Source organism: Pinus tabuliformis, chromosome 4_2 (genome assembly GCF_031772625.1).
Source record: "Pinus tabuliformis cultivar Carrire ecotype Pingquan chromosome 4_2, CPIR1, whole genome shotgun sequence".
In the NCBI taxonomy this organism is placed as follows: domain Eukaryota; kingdom Viridiplantae; phylum Streptophyta; class Pinopsida; order Pinales; family Pinaceae; genus Pinus; species Pinus tabuliformis.
In genome coordinates, this window is record NC_142304.1 from 1,169,773,571 (window position 1) to 1,169,792,999 (window position 19,429).

General features: G+C 37.0%; 1 pseudogene; it reads left to right on the forward strand.

Annotated features, from left to right (window-relative positions):
* Positions 1 to 13,292: 13,292 nt before the first annotated feature.
* Positions 13,293 to 14,158, forward strand: LOC149173829 (BURP domain protein RD22-like; annotated as a pseudogene).
* The last annotated feature ends 5,271 nt before the right edge of the window (positions 14,159 to 19,429 follow it).

Consider the following 19,429-nt stretch of genomic DNA (forward strand, 5'->3'; position numbering starts at 1 on the left):
TTTTAATGTCGACTTATGAATGAGTTGCTGGATTCATGTTTTATATGCCGCGGTGATGAACTGAAGGTATGTCAAATTGGGTGAAGCATGGGGAACTCTATTTCCCTAGAGCGATGTCAGTTATGACAAAGTCTAACTCGGCATTTTGCATCTTCTGGAACGTACGCAGAAGTTTATAATTGAATCTAATCTTATGTCCTGTCAATTGACAAATGAAACAGAATTCGATTGATGGAAAACGCTGTTGGATGGAATTGAATATAAATGGCATGGCGGTTGTCGTTTTATGTTGAACCAGGTCTATTGCCGTAATTTGTTCATATATGAAATCCTGTTTGGTATGAATGTGTAGATATTGTTTAACAGCATTGAATAAGGTGAAAGACTTCGGCAAAAGCGTTGAACGAAGTTGAACGTTTAACTGGGGGCCCAACACTTGTTTTGTAAGCCTGAGTTCTGTAAATTGAGTCAAGTCGAAACGCTTGTTATTTATAGCTGTACGATCGCCGATCAAAATTGTTTTAAATGGTTATAAAAGGCGCAGTTTCAAAAGGTGTATTGGATTAGAGGTGACAAACCTATAAGTGCCGACAATTTCTTAATGAAGCGAAACCATTTCTGATTGTGGTATAATTATGGGTTGGAAGGGCTGTTCGATTTGGAACAGAGGTTTTGAAATCCTCTTCAGTTAATATCAGTTTGTGAAATATGTGTATGTATCGAACCTTAAATAAAAGGATTGAATCGAAAGCTCGATTCGAATAAATGTTAGAACCTCAGTTTGATGAGTCGCTCTCATGGAGGGCGCCATTGGTTTAAGGGGAATCTCACTGTTGGTGTGTAAAAATGTTTGTGAAATTGCCAGGATTTGAAGTTTTTTTCTGAGATGTATTTTATATGCATTAGTCATAGTGTGATTCTGGGTTTGCAGGGATTTCCCTGCGTCATTTTTGGTATCAGAGCTAGAATAGCTCTGTTTGAAGGATGAAGTTTTTTTTATTAATTGCATGTGATAAGATCAGATTTTGAGACTGATGAATGTTGCAGCACAGAGATTCCGTGCAGGTGGAAGATGAAGCGAGATCAATAGGATCTTGAAGTTGAGTTGTAGTTGATATTTAACTCTGGTTTGAAGACTATTTGTAAAATTTGATTTACCGGCATAGTGAAGAAATCTCAGCAGGAAGAAGCAGATCACAGCTGGAGTGCAGTAATGAAGGAGTCCAGCAAGGGATTCTAGGTGAATGTGGCAGAACCTAAAGATTCAACAGAGGTTGAATAAACATGACAAGTGTGTTCTTGGAAGTTGCAGATAAGAGAAGCCTGAAGGAGCAATGGAGAATGCTCGAAAGGTTCCAGCAGAGGACCAGTGATTACCAAAAGACCAGATCCGGAGGGAAGGATTGGTGAGGTAAGTGGCAGCAAGAGATTTTGCTGTTGTGGAGGCTTGATGCAACTCAAGGGTGAGAAACTCATGGCGAAGGAGATGACTACTGAAAGTCATAAAGGAGAAAGTAGAGGTTCAGAAAAAGGCCAGAGTAGAACAGAGAAGAAATATGCCAAGGCGAATGGCATAAGACAGCAGTTGACTCACGAAGAGTATGAGAAAGAAAAAGCTGAGATAGCAGTTCATCTTGAGCTATTGATGGAGTTGTTACGAGAAAATGTGAAAGACCAGAGACATGGTTTACTGATGAGGAAGAGAGTGAAGTGGTAGAGGCTACAGGAGAAAAGAGATCGACAAATAAACATGCAGTTAACAGAGGAGCTGAGGAAGATCGAGCAGATGATGGATGTACAATTGAGACGGGAAGAACTCAGAGTAGCTGGGTTGGAAAAGGAGGTTTCCATTGGTGAAACAGAGGAGAAGATCATTGATGATTTCTTGAGTTATTGGGTAAATCCAAATCAGCTGGATAATGTAAAACTATGTATTTTTGTAGCTGACAATTGTGATGTGATTACAGGTTTTACTTCTAAGGATGCGCAATCTTGTGAAACTGTTACAGTACAAGAGGAAGTTCTTGTGAATAAGGAAGATGATCAGCTTGAAGAGCTGGTATATAAACCAACAGTTGAGACTGATGAACTTTGTGATTTTCAGACTAAAGGTTTGTGTGTGAGTGCAGGGACTTTCAGTGGTAGTGAAATGCTTCAGCAATGCTATAGTGAAATTGCATTGTTGGATTTCTTGTTGGAGAATCCAAAGTATGACAGGGAGATTGTAGAAGAAAGAGTTCAGTACAGTGAACAAGAGGAGAAAGACATCATGGAAACAGATGGTATGAGAGGAAGACTGGTTGATAGTCTTGAGAGTCCTTTAGAGAATTCTTTGGGAAGAGAGAAACAACATACTGAGGTGCTGGCAGAGGGAAGTAAGGCACTGTTGCCTTATGATTTTTGTTTTAACAAGTGTTTTGTGAATGCAGGTATTATTGCAGGTGCTGAGGAACATTTGACTCAGCTGAGCAGTCAAATGAAAGAAGAAGTTTTCTGTTGTAGAAGACAAGAGGGTAGGGATGATTGGGTGGCAGTAAGAAATGAGAAGGTAAGAACGGAAACAAGCGTAGGAGTAAGAACTGAGCAAGCCATCTTAGCTCAGCAGGCAGAAAAAAATCAGCAGCTTGAAGTTTTATTGGACAAGGAAATTGAATTAATCAGAAGAATCATTTTGAAAATGTCTCAGAGGAAGACATCAGCAAGGAAGAGACGCAGCAGAAGCAGCAGCAAAATGAAAATAGAGACAGATTGTGAAAGTGCAGCAAGTGGAGCAAGACAACATAAAGTGTGGGATCCAGGCGGACAAAGATTTAAAACGCATGATCTGGAGATCATGATCATTTTCTACCTTGGGAGTCTGATGCAGGAGCATAGACTCGAAAAAATACCTTGTATTTATTAAAACTAAGGGGTCTCATGTTTTCAAGAAATTATTAATTTTATGTAAATATTTATGAGATTTTGAGAGGATTTGTAAGTGTTTCCAAACAACTGAAAACATGAGAGGAATTAGCCTTGAGATAATTAAGAATTAATGATGAAGCCTAAGTTAGATTTAGTTTCAAGATTTTAGGGATAAAATCTAGATTGTAGGGGTGTTGAGATATTTGAGGACTTTGTTGAGTGATTAAAGGGATTTGAACCTAAATTGGTTTAATTCAATTCGCATAAATTTATGAGCCTCAAAGGCAAATTGGGGTAGATAGGATAGAATACAGAGGAGAAATTGAAGCTTGGATAGCCATAGCTTGAAAGCCTCCGGGCAATTGTAAGGCCGTTAATGTTGAATATCCGGAAAATGCAAAGTCTGTAAGTATTTTTATTATTAATGTGAAAATTGTTCTCAGAGTTGTGTGGTTCGATTTCTAGAGTGGTGTATATTTTCTGTAACTGAGTTTAAATTGAGAATCCACATTTTATATAATCTGGTGGTGTCGCTCTTCTTTATGCGGCATGGGAGCTTGACAAACTACAGTCGGAAAATTTTGACCAGAAGATTGGAGTCCAAATAATCCAGAATGCATAGAAGACACCTGTACATACGATTGCTAGCAATGCTGGTGTTGAGGGTGTTGTTGTAGTCGGCAAATTATTAGAACAAGAAAATTTTGATTATGGCTATGATGCTGCCAAAGGTGAATATGTGGACATGGTAAAGGCTAGCATAATCGATCCGTTGAAAGTTATCAGGACTGCATTGGTGGATGCAGCGAGTGTGTCTTCACTGCTGACTACAACAGAGGTGGTGGTTGTCGAACTTCCAAAGGATGACAGACCAGGCCCAGTTATGGGTGGTATGGACTTCTAAAAGGCTTCTTGAGTGGTGAGGATTTTATCAGAAAGGAAGAGCAAGTTTTGGGGCAAAGTGGCAAGTTATAATCACATGAGACTTAGTTAAGTGTTATGTGCTCCGCGGTGCTCTTTTCTTTTCAATTAGCAATTGAATAGTGCATAATTTAATAATTTAATATCTCTGTGCTGGCAAAGAGATTTTCATTAAACTGTGGTGTGACTACACCCGGAGTGAGAAGGAATTTTGTAAACATTGAAACGGGAAACGCTTGAAATTCTGTGTAAAGTATAGGAGGAGGAAAGGTCGATTTCAATTAAAATCGACCTACACATTGAATGGAATTCAATTTGCATAGCGCAATTAGAGATATGAATGAATCGTTGTATGGAGTGCATGAATTTTAATGGTATTTCTGTGAAGAGTTGATTTTAATGTCGACTTATGAATGAGTTGCTAGATTCATGTTTTATATGCCGCGGTGATGAACTGAAGGTATGTCAAATTGGGTGAAGCGTGGGGAACTCTATTTCTGTGGAGCGATGTCAGTTATGACAAAGTCTAACTCGGCATTTTGCATCTTCTGGAATGTACGCAGAAGTTTATAATTGAATCTAATCTTATGTCCTGTCAATTGACAAATGAAACAGAATTCGATTGATGGAAAATGCTGTTGGATGGAATTGAATATGAATGGCATGGTGGCTGTCGTTTTATGTTGAACCAGGTCTATTGCCGTAATTTGTTCATATATGAAATCCTATTTGGTATGAATGTGCAGAGATTGTTTAACAGCATTGAATAAGGTGAAAGACTTCGGCAAAAGCGCTGAACGCAGTTGAACGTTTAACTGGGGGCCCAACACTTGTTTTGTAAGCCTGAGTTCTGTAAATTGAGTCAAGTCGAAACGCTTGTTATTTATAGCTGTATGATCGTCGATCGAAATTGTTTTAAATGGTTATAAAAGGCGCAGTTTCAAAAGGTGTATTGGATCAGAGGTGACAAACCTATAAGTGCCGGCAATTTCTTAATGAAGCGAAACCATTTCTGATTGTGGTATAATTATGGGTTGGAAGGGATGTTCGATTTGGAACAGAGTTTTTGAAATCCTCTTCAGTTAATATCAGTTTGTGAAATTTGTGTATGTATCGAACCTTAAATAAAACGATTGAAACGAAAGCTCGATTCGAATCAATGTTAGAACCTCAGTTTGATGAGTCGGTCTCATGGAGGGCGCCATTGGTTTAAGGGGAATCTCACTGTTGGTGTGTAAAAATGTTTTTGAAATTGCCAGGATTTGAAGTTTTTTTCTGACATGTATTTTATATGCATTAGTCATAGTGTGATTCTGGGTTTGCAGGGATTTCCCTGCGTCAGGCTACCACCCTCCCTGTAAACCACCCAACAGGGCGGGCTACCTCCCTCCCTATGGTGCCCCTATTGTGTCTGACACAAAAAGTAAGGGGATATATTGCCCCCTATGACCCCCCCCCTACGCGCGTGCGATTAGTCATGGAAAGAAATTAACACACACCAACATTCTCCCACTGGTTGTTTTATTTTACACATAGGGGGTCACAGAAAAGCTTAGTCATTGGTCCAACCCTACAATGCTCTTATTTCTCTACACCAAGAAAGCTTCCCAGTGCTCACAAAGTTTTTCAATGCATCTGCAACATTCTTCAAAGTGTCCACCTTTACCAGCAAGACCTTTTTGTCCTCAACCATATCCCTCACAAAGTGATATTGAACATCAATTATCTTTGTCTTTGAATTCTAAGAAGACCTATTTGCCAAGAAAATTGCACTTTATATGTTATAGTCTATCCTTATAACTCGTTGCACTAACCCCATTCTTGAACACAATCTTTCCAACCAAATTGCTTCCTTTCTTGCATGAGAGTTGCCATGTATTCTTCCTCTGTAGTTGAAAATTCCACTACACACCGTCTCTTGCTCATCCAAATGACTACTCCTGCAAATAGGTTAAACACATACCCACTGGTATATCCTCTCTGATCCAGATCTCCAGCCCAGTCCACTATAGGTTTTAACCCTGTATAAAAATTACCTGCCAATGAATTCTTAAAAATATATATATATATATATATATATATATATATATATATATATATATATATATATATATATATATATATATATACAATGGTGAGAAACAAAAAACAAATACAAAGATATTTTTCCCTGGATCCCAAAACTGGGACTCCCAGATTTATTTTCATTATATTCCTTTCAATGTTACAACAAATATATATACATGTCGAATCATTCATAAACCCCAGCCCATTAACCCTGGATTAGAACATAATCATAGTTCCCTTGACTAGATCTACAAGATACCATGGGAATAAAACCATCATGCCCAAAACCATGTGAAAAACCCATGCAAAAAACCATAGCTAAGTCCAGCCACCTAATATAGGGGGGCTAGTCATGGAAAGAATATAACACACACCCAACATTCTCCTACTAGTTGTTTTCTTTCCATAGGGGGGCACAAGAGAACTTAGTCATTAGTCCAACCCTGCAATGCCCATTATTTCTCTACACCAAGAGAACTTCTTAATGCTCACAGACTTCATCAATGCATCTGCAAAATTATTCAAGATGTCCACCTTTACTAGCAACACTTTTTTTCCTCAACCATATCCCTTACAAAGTAATACTGGACATCACTGTGCTTTGTCTTTGAATGATAAGCGGGGTTCTTAGGCAAGAAAATTGCACTTTGGCTATCATAGTCTATTTTTATAGCTCATTGCACCAACCCTATACCTCATCACAATCTCTAAAATAAAACTGCTTCTTGGATGAGTGGTTATAATTTATTATACCTTTGTAGTTGAAAGAGCCACTACAGACAGTCTTTTGCTCATCCAACTGACTACACCTCCAAACAGGCTAAATACATACCCACTTGTAGATCTTCTCTGATCTATATCTCTAACCCTGTCTACATCAACAAATCCATGGATGTCCAATCCTCTATCCAATCCTGGTCTTCTGTGGTAGCGCAGACCATAATCACTAGTGCCATGGAAATACCTGAAAAAACCACTTCACTATTGTCTAATGCTCCTTCCCTGGTTTTGACATAAACCTGATCAATACTTCCACTGCATGTGCAATGTTTGGTATAGTACATACCATTGCATACATCACACTACCGACTGGACATGCGTATGGAATATGGGAAATGTCTTCTTCATATTCTTGTGTCTTAGGACATTGTTCAACAGAAAAATTTACAACTATAGGAATAGGAACCTTCACCGGTTTACTATCTTGCATATTAAACCTCTGTGGTATTGTCTTGACATACTTCCTCTCTTTTAACTAGATCTTCCTCTTTGCCCGATCTGATTTAGTTTCCATGCCCAAAATATAGTTTGTGTTAGAAAATTATATATTACCAAGCAATGGAACACATAAAATATTGCAGAAATATAAACACAGAAAACGGATAAAACAAGAGAGACACAGATATATGTGGTTCACCCAATTTTAGGCTATGTCCAAGGACAAACAGCCATTCCCTCCTTTTATATTATCCAACAAACTAAAGAGATACAACCTACATCGGATCTATTGTAATTCCCTCTTCTCTCTCGCTCAATCTCCTCTCTCATATTGCTTAGAATACAGGTCTACATAGACGCAATACAATTCCTTCATATATAGCGAGGGGTTACCTTCTAGGGAAAAAAACCCTAAATTAAACATGACTTCTATCGTCATATCTCTGCCTAATGAACGGCCCAGATTGACTATTTACAACATTTTACAAGGAAATTTTACATTAATTTTTAGCTTTGGGGGCGCTGCCCCCAATCCCCCTGCCAGGGGGGACCTCCCAAAGGTCGCAACCCCCCCCTCCCTAGATCCCCCCTGCAGCATATATTCTATGGGTGGCGTTGCTGCCACATTATGAACTGGGGTCCAATGTAGCGATACTGCTAAATAAAGAAGATAATTAGGCTCCACACCCAACAATTTGCAGCACCAAGATCCTTCATGTCGAATTAGAGGACAATTGGGTCTTCAAAACCTAGATAATTTATTTGTCATTTCCAATCAGCAACATATCATCCACATACAAGACCAGATAAATAACATGACCACCAATTAATTTAAAATATGCACAATGATCCACTTTCCTTTTGGTGAAGCTAAGTCCCCATATAAATTTATCAAATTTATGATACCACATCCTTGGTGACTGCTTTAACCCATACAAAAACGTTTTTAACCTGCATAACAGTTTTTTCTTTCCCTTCACCGCATAGCATTCAGGTTGCTTCATGTAGATCTCTTATTCCAAATCCCAGTAAAGAAATATTGTCTTCACATCCATATGTTATACCTCAAAATCAAAAGCATCAACAATAGATAAAAGTAATCTAATAGAAGATACCTTGGAAATCGGAGAAAAAATATCACCAAAATAAATTCCCGGCACCTGGGAATAACCTTTTTCTACCAACTAAACTTTGTATTTCTCCACCTTTCCTTTTGCATTCATCTTCTTCTTAAACACCCATTTTCTTCCAATGGGTTTCCTTCAAGCCGGAAAATCCACCAAATCCCAAGCCTCATTTTTGTACAAAGATACCATTTCATCAACCATGACCTCTTTTCATCGTTTTCCATCATGCCAATCCACTGCCTCCCTGACAGTTCTGGGATCATCATCAGTAATTGATAAATCAAAATTTGAACGGAAAGTAGATGGAATATACCTTTTTGGCTGCCTTCTTTCTCAAACTGATATTCACACAGCTGGAGTTTGTGGCGCTTCATCTTCTGATTCTTGTTCTGTTGTAGAGTCTAATTCTTCCTCCTTTAGCTCAAAGTCTATCTTCTCAAGTTCCTTTAGTAGGAATTCATGTTTAAAAACCTCTTTCACCTCTCTAAACACCACATCTTGACTATACACAACCTTCCTTGTTTCTGGGTTCCAAACCTTATAACCTTTTAAACCATCTTTATACCCAATAAAGATGCAACTTTCACATTTACTATCCAACTTCGTTCTTTTATCCTTTGGAACATGTATATATGTGTCACAGCCAAATACCCTCAGATGTGAAAGAGAGGGTTTCTTACCAATCCATATCTCATGTGGAGTATTATCCTCCAATGCTGATGAAGGTGATCTATTGACTAGGTAACTTGTAATCAACACTGCATCTGCCCAAAATTCTTGTCCTAACCCGACACCACTGAGCATGCCTCTTGCCTTTTCCATCAACATCATGTTCATTCTTTCTACAACTCCATTTTTATAAGGTGTGTATGGAGTATTATTTTGTTGTGCTATACCACACTTCTTACAGAACTCTTCAAATTCCTTCTTGCAGAACTCTCCACCATTATATGTCCTTAGCACCTTTAGCTTCTTCTCTATCTAGTTTTCCACCAAATATTTAAACTGTTAGATTTTAAACTTTTGTGGCTGTCTTTTGGAAAATTGTGATTCGGATTATCCATAATATTGAGCGCATTTTTTCTACATTTTGAATCCCAGAGGGGATCCATCTTCAAGACATAAATTTGATGATAGATTGAAGGAGTAGTTTACTGACCAAAATTAGATAAATACCAATGCATAAACAAAAACACAAAAAAGCCGACTAATATTAATAAACCTAAGCCTACATGAAATAATTAATAAATTATTTTTTAAAAATTATATTTAGTTATTTAATTAATTCTTATAAATAATGGATTTTATTTTAATTTTTAACAACAATTTATTTTATTTAATTTTTAATAACAATTTTTTTAATTTAATTTTTAATAAATTGTTATTAAAAATTAAATTAAAATCAATTATTATTAAGAATTAATTAAATAACTACATATAATTATAAAAAATTTAATTTATTAATTATTTCATGTAGGCTTAGGTTTATTAATATTAGTCGGATTTTTATGTTTTTGTTTATGCTTTGGTATTTATATGATTCTGGTCGGTAAACTCCTCCTTCAATCTATCATCAAATTTATGTCCTGAAGATGGATCCCCTTTGGGATTCAAAATGTCGACAAAATACACTCAATACTGTGGATAATCCGAATCACAATTTTCTAGAGATTTAAATTCTTTAAACCTGTCAAAGACTTCAGATTTCTTCCTGAGGAAATATATCCATGTATTCCTTGAGAAGTCAACTATAAATGACACACAATACACAGACTTACCCAGTGATGGAACCGACACAGGTCCAAACACATCATTGTGCAAAAGATATAATATCCCTTTCACCCTCTTAGCACCAGAGGGGAAACTCACCCGATTTTACTTCCCATATACACAATGTTCACAAAAGTCGAAATCCAAAGAGAAATTGGAAATACCTTCTACCATACCATTACCATGAAGTATTCAAAGGCCCTTCTCTCCAATATGTCCAAGCGTTTGATGCCAAGCATGGTATTTTCTCTAGAGACCACAAGGTTTTCTGCTCCACTTTCAGGAACCACAGAACTGTTGAACCCATCAATAACAGTGCTACCCAAAATCTTGTACAAAGTTCCAATCTGAACTCCCCACATCAATACCAGTGCTCCCCAAACCATCTTGAGGGTATCTTTCTCGAACAATTTTTTTACACTTGCATCATCTGTCTTGCTTACAAAAATCAGATTTATGGCCAATGCAGGAATATGCAGAACACCCAGAAGTGTTCTAATCCTTCCACCTTGCAACTTCAACTTGACTTTTCTGCATCTGATGATTCTAGCCTTCCTTTCATACCCTAAGAAGACATCATCACTATCATATTTCTCATACTCACAGAACCACTCCCTATGGGGAGTGAAGTGAAAGAATGCACCTGATTCAATCAACCATGCCTCATGATCTACATGTGTACTTGAAGAAGAAGCCAAGTACACATCCCCACCTTCATCTAAGGTGGTTTTTTCCTCTACAGAAGGAGCATCATCAGATCCCTTTCATTTCTTAGGAGCTTTAGATCTACAATCCTTTTTGAAGTGCCCTTCCTTTCCACATTTCCATCACACCTTTGCAAGTTTTCCTGGAGATTTAGATCTCCCTCTTTATTTAGATCTCCCACTCGAGGACTTATTTTTGTTTCTGTTCTGGGACCGTCCTCATACAAACAGGGCATCTCCATTCTGGCCCTCCATATTTTTTCGTCTCATCTCCTCCGACAGCAAGGATGAGACTATTTCATCAAACTTCAAGGTAGTTATATTGTTACCTATTGCGACAACCAAACTATCCCATGAATCTGGTAGAGAACACAACAAACTGATGCACTTATCTTCATCTTAAATTTTTATATCAACAGATAACAACTGGGTTACCACAGTATTAAAGGCATTCAGATGCTCTATCACTGAGTCTTCATCCTTCATCCTTAGGTTATACAAATTTTTCTGCAGGAATAGTTTGTTCACCAAATACTTAGATTGGTACAAAGTCCCTAACTTGACCCACAAATCCTTCGTTGTAGCTTCCCCTAATACATTCAACAATACTGAAACTGAGATACACATTTATATTTTTCTCTTTGCCTTCTGATCCAACTTTTCCCATTCTTTTGCTAACATTGCCATTGGTTTAGTACCTAGATCTACTGGGATCCATTGATCTTTATCCACCAGCAGATCCTCCACCTTGAGCTTCCACAACTCAAAACTATGACCATTAAATTTCCTGATCTCTATCTTTCCACTGCTCGCCATCTTCTTTCACCACAAGAATTGATCCCGCATATCTCCCACTGAGTAAGGTCTACCATAGGCCCAAGAAAAACCCCTCAGCGATAAAGGAATCCCCTTGAAGGCGAAACAGCTCTGATAACAAATATAGGTTTTAACCCTATATAGAAATTACTTGCAAATGAATTCTTAAAACATAAATATACAATGGTGAGAACATAAAACAAATATACATAGATATTTTCTCCTGGATCCCAAAATCGAGACTACCAGATTGATTTTTCATTATTTTATTTTCAATGTTACAATACATATATATACATAATGAAGAATTCATAAACCCCAATCCATTAACCCTAGATTAGAACATAACTATAGTTCCCTTGACCAAATCTACAAAATACCATGGGCAAAAAACCATCATGCCCAAAACCATGTGAAAAACCCATGCACAAAACCATGGGTAGGCCCACCCACCATATTTGGGTTGGCCCCCCATCCTTGGGTCCACATATATATAGAAAGAAAAAAATTGGGGTGTTGCCTTGGACCTCGTGCAAGGGGGCTACCACCCCTATTTAAACCCCCCGATAGGGGGGGTTTCCACCCCCCTTGTGACCCCCCTGTTGTGCCCAACACAATGATCAGAAGGATCTATTGCCTCCCTTGTTACCTCCCCCCACTCCCCCTCCCCCGCCCCCATGTGCGACTATTCATGGAAAGAATATAACACACACTGAACAATCATTGCTTCCATTAGCCATGCTCATTCAATAGGACTAGGATTAGAGAATACTACTTGGTGAGTATAAGTAAGGAAGAGGTGAAATATATACATGTTATCAAGGAAGTAATTTTCTAATTGATTATTGATGCTAGAACCAACCAACCTCTTGATTCAAGACATAAAGGATTTTTCATGTATTTCTAAATTGGATTGGATCATTATATCATTTTTCATCTATCTCGATGCTTTCAAAGTGAAAATATAGAGAAGAGACCGTAAAATACTCATGTGAGAGGATGGAAGCACATGTCTTCATGAAACTTTTATATCAAATCATCATTATATGTTTTTTTTTCATTAGACTTGTCTCTATCATTGTCTTGTCCATGTATTGTGCCCTTACATCCCCTCTTAGTTCCATGGTTTGTAATTCATGGCTTGGGGATGTTAATCTCAACCTGAAATGAACATACAAAATTAAAGGAATCACTCTGGTATCACAAACAGTACCTTCTCTAAAATTTATCAATAGTAAGTTCTTGAACCTCATTCATAGGTGAATACCATTTTACCTCCAATGTGAGCCTACACTTTTTATATTTATATTTTCTCTTTCAATTTGATATGTTTTGGTTGTATATTTTGAGATCAATAACAAAAAAAGGTAAGCTTAGCTTAAATGTTTCTCAAAACTTGGTGAGTGTGAGGTAATTTCTTAAAATGAATGTCAAGCTAGAGCGAACTTTTGATCTTACTTCATTGTTTAATATTTAAAGACACAATGATGAATGTGAGTGAAATTTTCTTGTAAATATAAAGTTTTTGTGTTCTCGGAAAAAGAAAAGAAAAGAACTAGAATGCTACTCCCTCATTATAAGATAAATATTTTTAATAGTGTTATCATAGTATATATAAAATCATTTTTGAAATTGTTAAGAGTATATAACATGTATCAATAAAATTTTAATATTTCTGATCTAGATTTGAAGAGAGATTGAAATGGATGTAGTGATTTTAGACATTAAAAATTTTTCCTTGGTTATATACCTTTCCTTCTTGATGATGGAGCTAAAATACAAATATGATGCCATAGCATATGAGAATGACATCATAGCTGACCCTTCTTGGTCAACAATGTTTTTCCTCAAAAAGGACTAACACACAAACAAAATTGACGCTAGAAAAATGCTCAAGAGATCAATCCCAGACAATAGAATATTCTTCCTTCCACGTCATTTGGCTAAAGATATTCCATTCTCCTATGATAAACCCTTAGTAGCCTTGGAGAAGCTCAATATAGGCTATCAATATTTCTATAGTTGTAGCTCCATTAATGCATGGGGGAAGTATATGCCACCCATTGCATTTAAGAAAGTAAAATATCCAACAAGTCTACCCTATGCATTAATGGAGCTATAGCTCCAAAAATATTGGTTTCCCTCAATATATTCCAAGGATCTGACACACCTATTTATATGAAGCAGACTTAGGCATGTGTGAAAGTCCTGCAAATAGTGGTGAGATCATATATTGTGCAACATCATTGGAATCATGATTGATTACACTACATCTACTTTGGGGAACAATCATGTGAATGGGTTAGAGACAAATGTACCCTTCAAGCTCAAGTCTGAATGATATACCATCATGGGATTATTTTCTAAGGTAAATGTAGGCACACATATCCATCGATTGTCTATTATGTCCATGAAACTCAACACACCACCACCACACGGGTGTCTCTCAAGGGTAAACATGGTAGAAATGGAGAGGAAGTGATGATGTGTCACGCAGAGACAAGTTGGTGGAATCATCAACACTTGTCCTTCCAAGTGATCAATGTCAAGCCCGGCGGTGCATCCTTTTGTCACGTCCTACTCCACGGTCAAGCCCAGTGGTGGATCCATTTGTCATGTCCTACTCCATGATCACATTATTTGGCTTCATTCAAAGTATATTCTCTATTTCAATCCATTTTCATATACTATTTACTATAATAACCCGAAGAGGGAGAAAGGAACACCAAATAAAATGAAAAGCCCAAAGGTTGTAAAAGAATAGATTTTTTTTAAACAAAAAGGACCCTGCAAACCCAAAGCAGAGATAACACCCAGGGTCATTTTAAATGATCCAGCTCTGCAGGCACACAGAGAACACATGCAAAAATATGCCATCATCTATAAGTTCATGGGTCTATGGCCCACTAAAAAAGATTTACTATCATGGATTAAATACCATTGGAAACCTAAAGGGAGCATAGATTTACATCTTGGGTCTAAGGGATTCTTTGCAGTGGTGTTCACGAACATTGAAGATAAGGACAGAATATTCGAAGGAGGACCTTACTTCTATGTTGCAGCGGGACTCTACATGAGATCATGGAGGATGAATTTTTTTCTAGAAAGGGAAACCTTTACTTCAGTTCTGGTCTGGGTAAGACTCTATTCTCTACCTCTTGATTACTGGCAAAATGAATCATAAGCTGCCATAGGCAATAAATTAGGTAGATATGTTAAAGCCTCTGAAGCCACTAGAAAGGGAAAATATACTTCCTGTTGAGTCTTGAAAATGTCATTAATTTCCATTAAACTTTCACTATTGTGTCCATTATATCACCTCCATTTCACCTACATTTCACTGCTATGTCACCACATTCATCCCACTTTCATTATCATTGGGCTACCTTTATGTTTTTCCAATATTTATTATTTCTAAGCCTTTTAAGTGAATTTGTGGTTAAACATTAGAAAATAATGTGCATATGCTTATACCTAACAAATGGGTTGAGTTTGTTGACATGTGTAGGTTGAAAGGAGACTTCTAGAAGACCCTTATGTGGCACTCTAAGGCCAAATTCGAATTTGGTTGGAAAGAATCATGGGATCATGAGGATATGTGTCACGTCTCCTAATTGTATTGTAACTCTAAAAGACATGTGTCTTATTAGTTCCTATTTTGATTAGGACTCTAGAGGTAGAGGGAGAGATTCATGGATTATCATTAATGAGATGGCTCTCATCTTTTTGTATAAATAGGAGGTCTCTCTCCTTCATTAGTTAGTCTCTCTTTGGTCTTTCCTTTAGTCTTTTCTTAGTCCTTTTAGTTTGTTAGTTCCATGGCTTTTGAAAGCTTTGGAGAGCTTTGTTGTACTTTGCACTTTTGAAGAAATTGAATAAAGCTTTGATGTTTTCAACATGGAAGGAGATGTGAAGTAGATGTCATGGAGCATATTAGGATGTAAGTAGATTAGATTTCATTTTGTAAATATTGCTTTGTAGAATGTAAGGTAGATTAGATTTTCATTCATGCAATTTTAATTTATGCAAGTGTGTTTAATTTTGCTTTGATTTCATAGGTAGAAGGGGGCCCCTACCTTGTACAGTTTGAATTACTGCATTTTATTTTCTCCCGGGATTGTGTGTCTTTGTTGTATTTGCTTTATATCTGATGGTATTTTCAGTTGACAGATTCAAAGTTGCTGCCTTTACTTTGATTTTCTAGCTTACTTTTAGTTTAGTTTTACAAGTTGTATGCTAACTAATTTATGGTCTCTTTATCATGAATTATTTATCTTTAAGAGAACCGAATACTAATGAATTGCAGCTTGTTTTGAAGTAGTCTTGGCTTGTAGCACTAATTCTTTTTCCACTTGTTACACATAATCATGTATGTAGGAAGCAGTATGATGGAAAAGGCATAGTAGTGTTATAATTTGTCATTTAGAGTTTTTATCATTTCTTGGAATTGTCTTTAGCTACTTCCTAATCGTGTTTTACACAGTACTATGTGGTAGAAGCAGGGAGTTAGGAAGAGATAACCATTATCATCAGTCCTTGAAGTGATTTTCTTATTTCTTTTATTTGCAGCAGCATGAATGGTGTCTAGTGCCATTAGAAAGTGGTTTTTATGCTTTGCTTTCAGTTTCATTTCAAGTTATTCCTTTCAAGCTCTTTCTTTGCAAGTTTAAAGTTTGATTACTTTCTAGACTTATTTCTAACTACTTCTTAATCGTGTTTAACATAGTACTATATGTTGAAGCAGGGAGTTAGGAAGAGTTGAACATTATAACTGGTCTTTAAAGTGGTTTTTCTTACTTGTCACCTTAGAGCTTGATTACTTTTTGGACTTATTTCTAATCATGCTTAACATAGTACTATATGTTGAAAGCAGAAGGTTAGGAAGAGTTGAACATTATAACTTTATAAAACAACGAAGTAAGAAAGAGGTTAACTAAGCACATATAGTGCACCACACTTCATCAGTTTACGATACCCGGATTGATAATTTATGTAGAGCAATTTAAGACGTTAAATTGACTAAACATTTTGGCGCCGTTGCCGGGGAAGTGTAATTAGGAGACCTTATTTCTTACATCTGAAAAAAAAAATTAATAATCCTTGAGTATGCTCTCCTCCTGCACTTTGTGTGATCTAGAGGATCAGAAAAAGGATTGTTAAGTAAAAAAAAGACAAAATAATAATTCTTGAGTATGCTCTCCTCCTGCACTCTGTGTGATCTGGAGGATCAGAAAAAGAATTGTTAAAAAAAAATAAAAAAAATAATAGGAGACAAAATAAACTTCATCACTTCAATTGATTCAATAAAAAAAAAAATGAAAAAATGAAACTCAAGTGCTTTGATAGGTTCAAATTGTCCAAAATTGTCTGGTTATGCTTTGTAGTGGTCTTCAAAACACTGTATCTTGTTCAAATAAGGTTTTGCCACTTAGCTGCAGAAACTGCCCTGATTCCGCAGCCATCTGACAATTCCGCAGCTGTTTCAAGGTTTAGCAGGTTACAGGCATCCAATGAAAAAACCGACCACATGGGCATCTCCAGAATTGTCCCGACATGGATCCTATCCTAGTCACCCAGCTCAGATCGATGAAAAACCAGCCTAGGACCTCAGTCAAAGTCTTGTTTTTAACATGTTTTTCTTGAAGTATTTGCTGCCTGAAATTGAAAATCATTAATCCTTTTTATAAAAAAATTTACAATTTCAGAGAAGAAAAAAAAAGAGAAAAGCAATCTATGGCTGTCTCCATTCCTATTTTTCATTGTGGCTTCAAAAAAAAAAAAAAATTCTGCCTCCCTGATCAAGCTTTGGTCCATTTGGATTCAGTGGTGGATTTTGTTGTCATGTGTGGTTTCAATTTGGGCTCAAAACTCTCTTCAATCATGCATGGGCTTGCTGGGTTATGTATGAAAAATCCAAGGAATAGAAAGAGTTTGAGTAGTCTGAACATTAGCTGGAAATCTGCGCTAAATTTTTTCCCACAGACATCACCTTTAATACCAGCATTATAGCCAAAACAATAAGTTATGACTCGTATCAAAAAGGAAATTCCAACGGCCATGAACCTAGTGGATATATAGCTTCACAACCAGAGATTTGACGATGTATAGTTCCTTCTCTATTGCATCTGAAATCTGAGGATCCGCCAACAAAATGTCATCTAGAACAGGCCCATTTGTGTGAACGTTTTGTTGTCGTATCTTTGTGCTGCTCCATTTTAGTCGTCCAACACTAGAAAGCAGATAACTGAGATCCAGTTGCTGAGTCTTCATGAGGGATATGCGCCTTGGTCTTAGCCTATTCTCCCAAAAAGCCGAACGCAGCAATTCATCAAAAGTGCAGAACAGAAAAAAATTAACTCAGAGAAAAACGTAAACAGCAGAAAAACGTCAAACTTCACACCTTCGATTCTCCCAAACAGAGACGAATTTCAAAAAACTAAAACATGGGTTTTTTTGCCAGGTGGGTTAGTTAGATAACCCAGAAACCGTTTGAGAAAATTCGTGGCGGTCTGGGAGAAATCTTCGGTTCTTTGGAGCCTCTTTTTTGCCGCCGCGTGAAGAAAAACGTGAGTTATTAACTGATAGTTTGATTAATTAAACTAACTCCGCGTGTCTGAGGAGGAGAAATCCAAATAGGAGTTATCTATGTGCTGTTTTTCAAAGCCTAATTATAGTTATACTCTTGAGACGTGACCGATGCATCCAAATCATGATGCTGAGTGTGCTGTGATTCTGTCATAGGCAATGGATGATTTTGCGTTTGAATGGACACGTTTGACTCATGTGTTGCAAACCTTAAAATTGCATGGTTCATTACGTTGATATATGTTGGTGCAGCATGTTGAAAAAAAAAAAAAAAACTATTATGCAGCACAGCGTAGCCTAAGCTCCCATCAATATTTGGTTCAGTCATTACTACAGCACCATACGTTGACTGATAGCATTCATTTAAACTGATGATCAGGAATTCACTCATAGATAATAGGCTATCTGTGTTACTCACTAGGCAGTGATTTTGTGTGCTACATAAGCCTAGTAAACTGAAAAATATGGAGAATATCAGTATGAATGAGCTACATACCATACACCTCACATGCTTTGCTGAAAAATCGTCAAACTCAAGTGATTTATTTGAAGCGAAAGTCAAATCAGTTAATTGCAGCTCAAACAAAGCTTGGCAGAGCTGAACCGTGTTAGTTGTCTTGAAGGGGCACATTTTTTTCTCTTCCACGCACACAGCCACTCCATTTCACAGCACTTTCTACACTCTGCACTTTCCGCAGCCATTCAGCGATTCCGCAGCCATCTGGTGATTCCGCAGCTGTTTTGTTAAACTCTAGGTTGTAGGTGTCATCAGGCAAAACAGGTCACATGGGTAGCTAGGGAAATGTCAGTACATGGATGGTGTCCTATTCATTCGGTCAAATTTGATGAAAAAGACCCCGGTCAAAGGGAAGTCAAATTGGGTGTTATCATAAAGTCGCCACACTGAGTCGCCACACTAAGTCGCCGCATGTCAAGGAAAAAATAATAATTTTGAATCAATGAAATGAACAAGTTATTTTCTCACTTTTCTGAAGGTATTGATTAATTTTGGACTGATAATGAAAATTGAATGGCTAACTTTTTATTCAAGATTTTTAGCTACAGAGCTGTTCCTCAATTCCGCAGCCAGAAAAACCTCATTGTTCAAATCAGCCTATCTTTCTCATACAAAATCAGATTTTGATGATTTAAGTACCATTGGAAAGATCTCAACAAGATCTATACAATGAGAAATATATCATTAGAGTTTGAAATGGCAAATAATGAAATAAATTGCTGAAAAGAAGCAACATCAACTTGAGGCACTTATTCCAAAGCAGGTATAAATTCTTTTGATTTTTCCTTTGAGAACTTGTT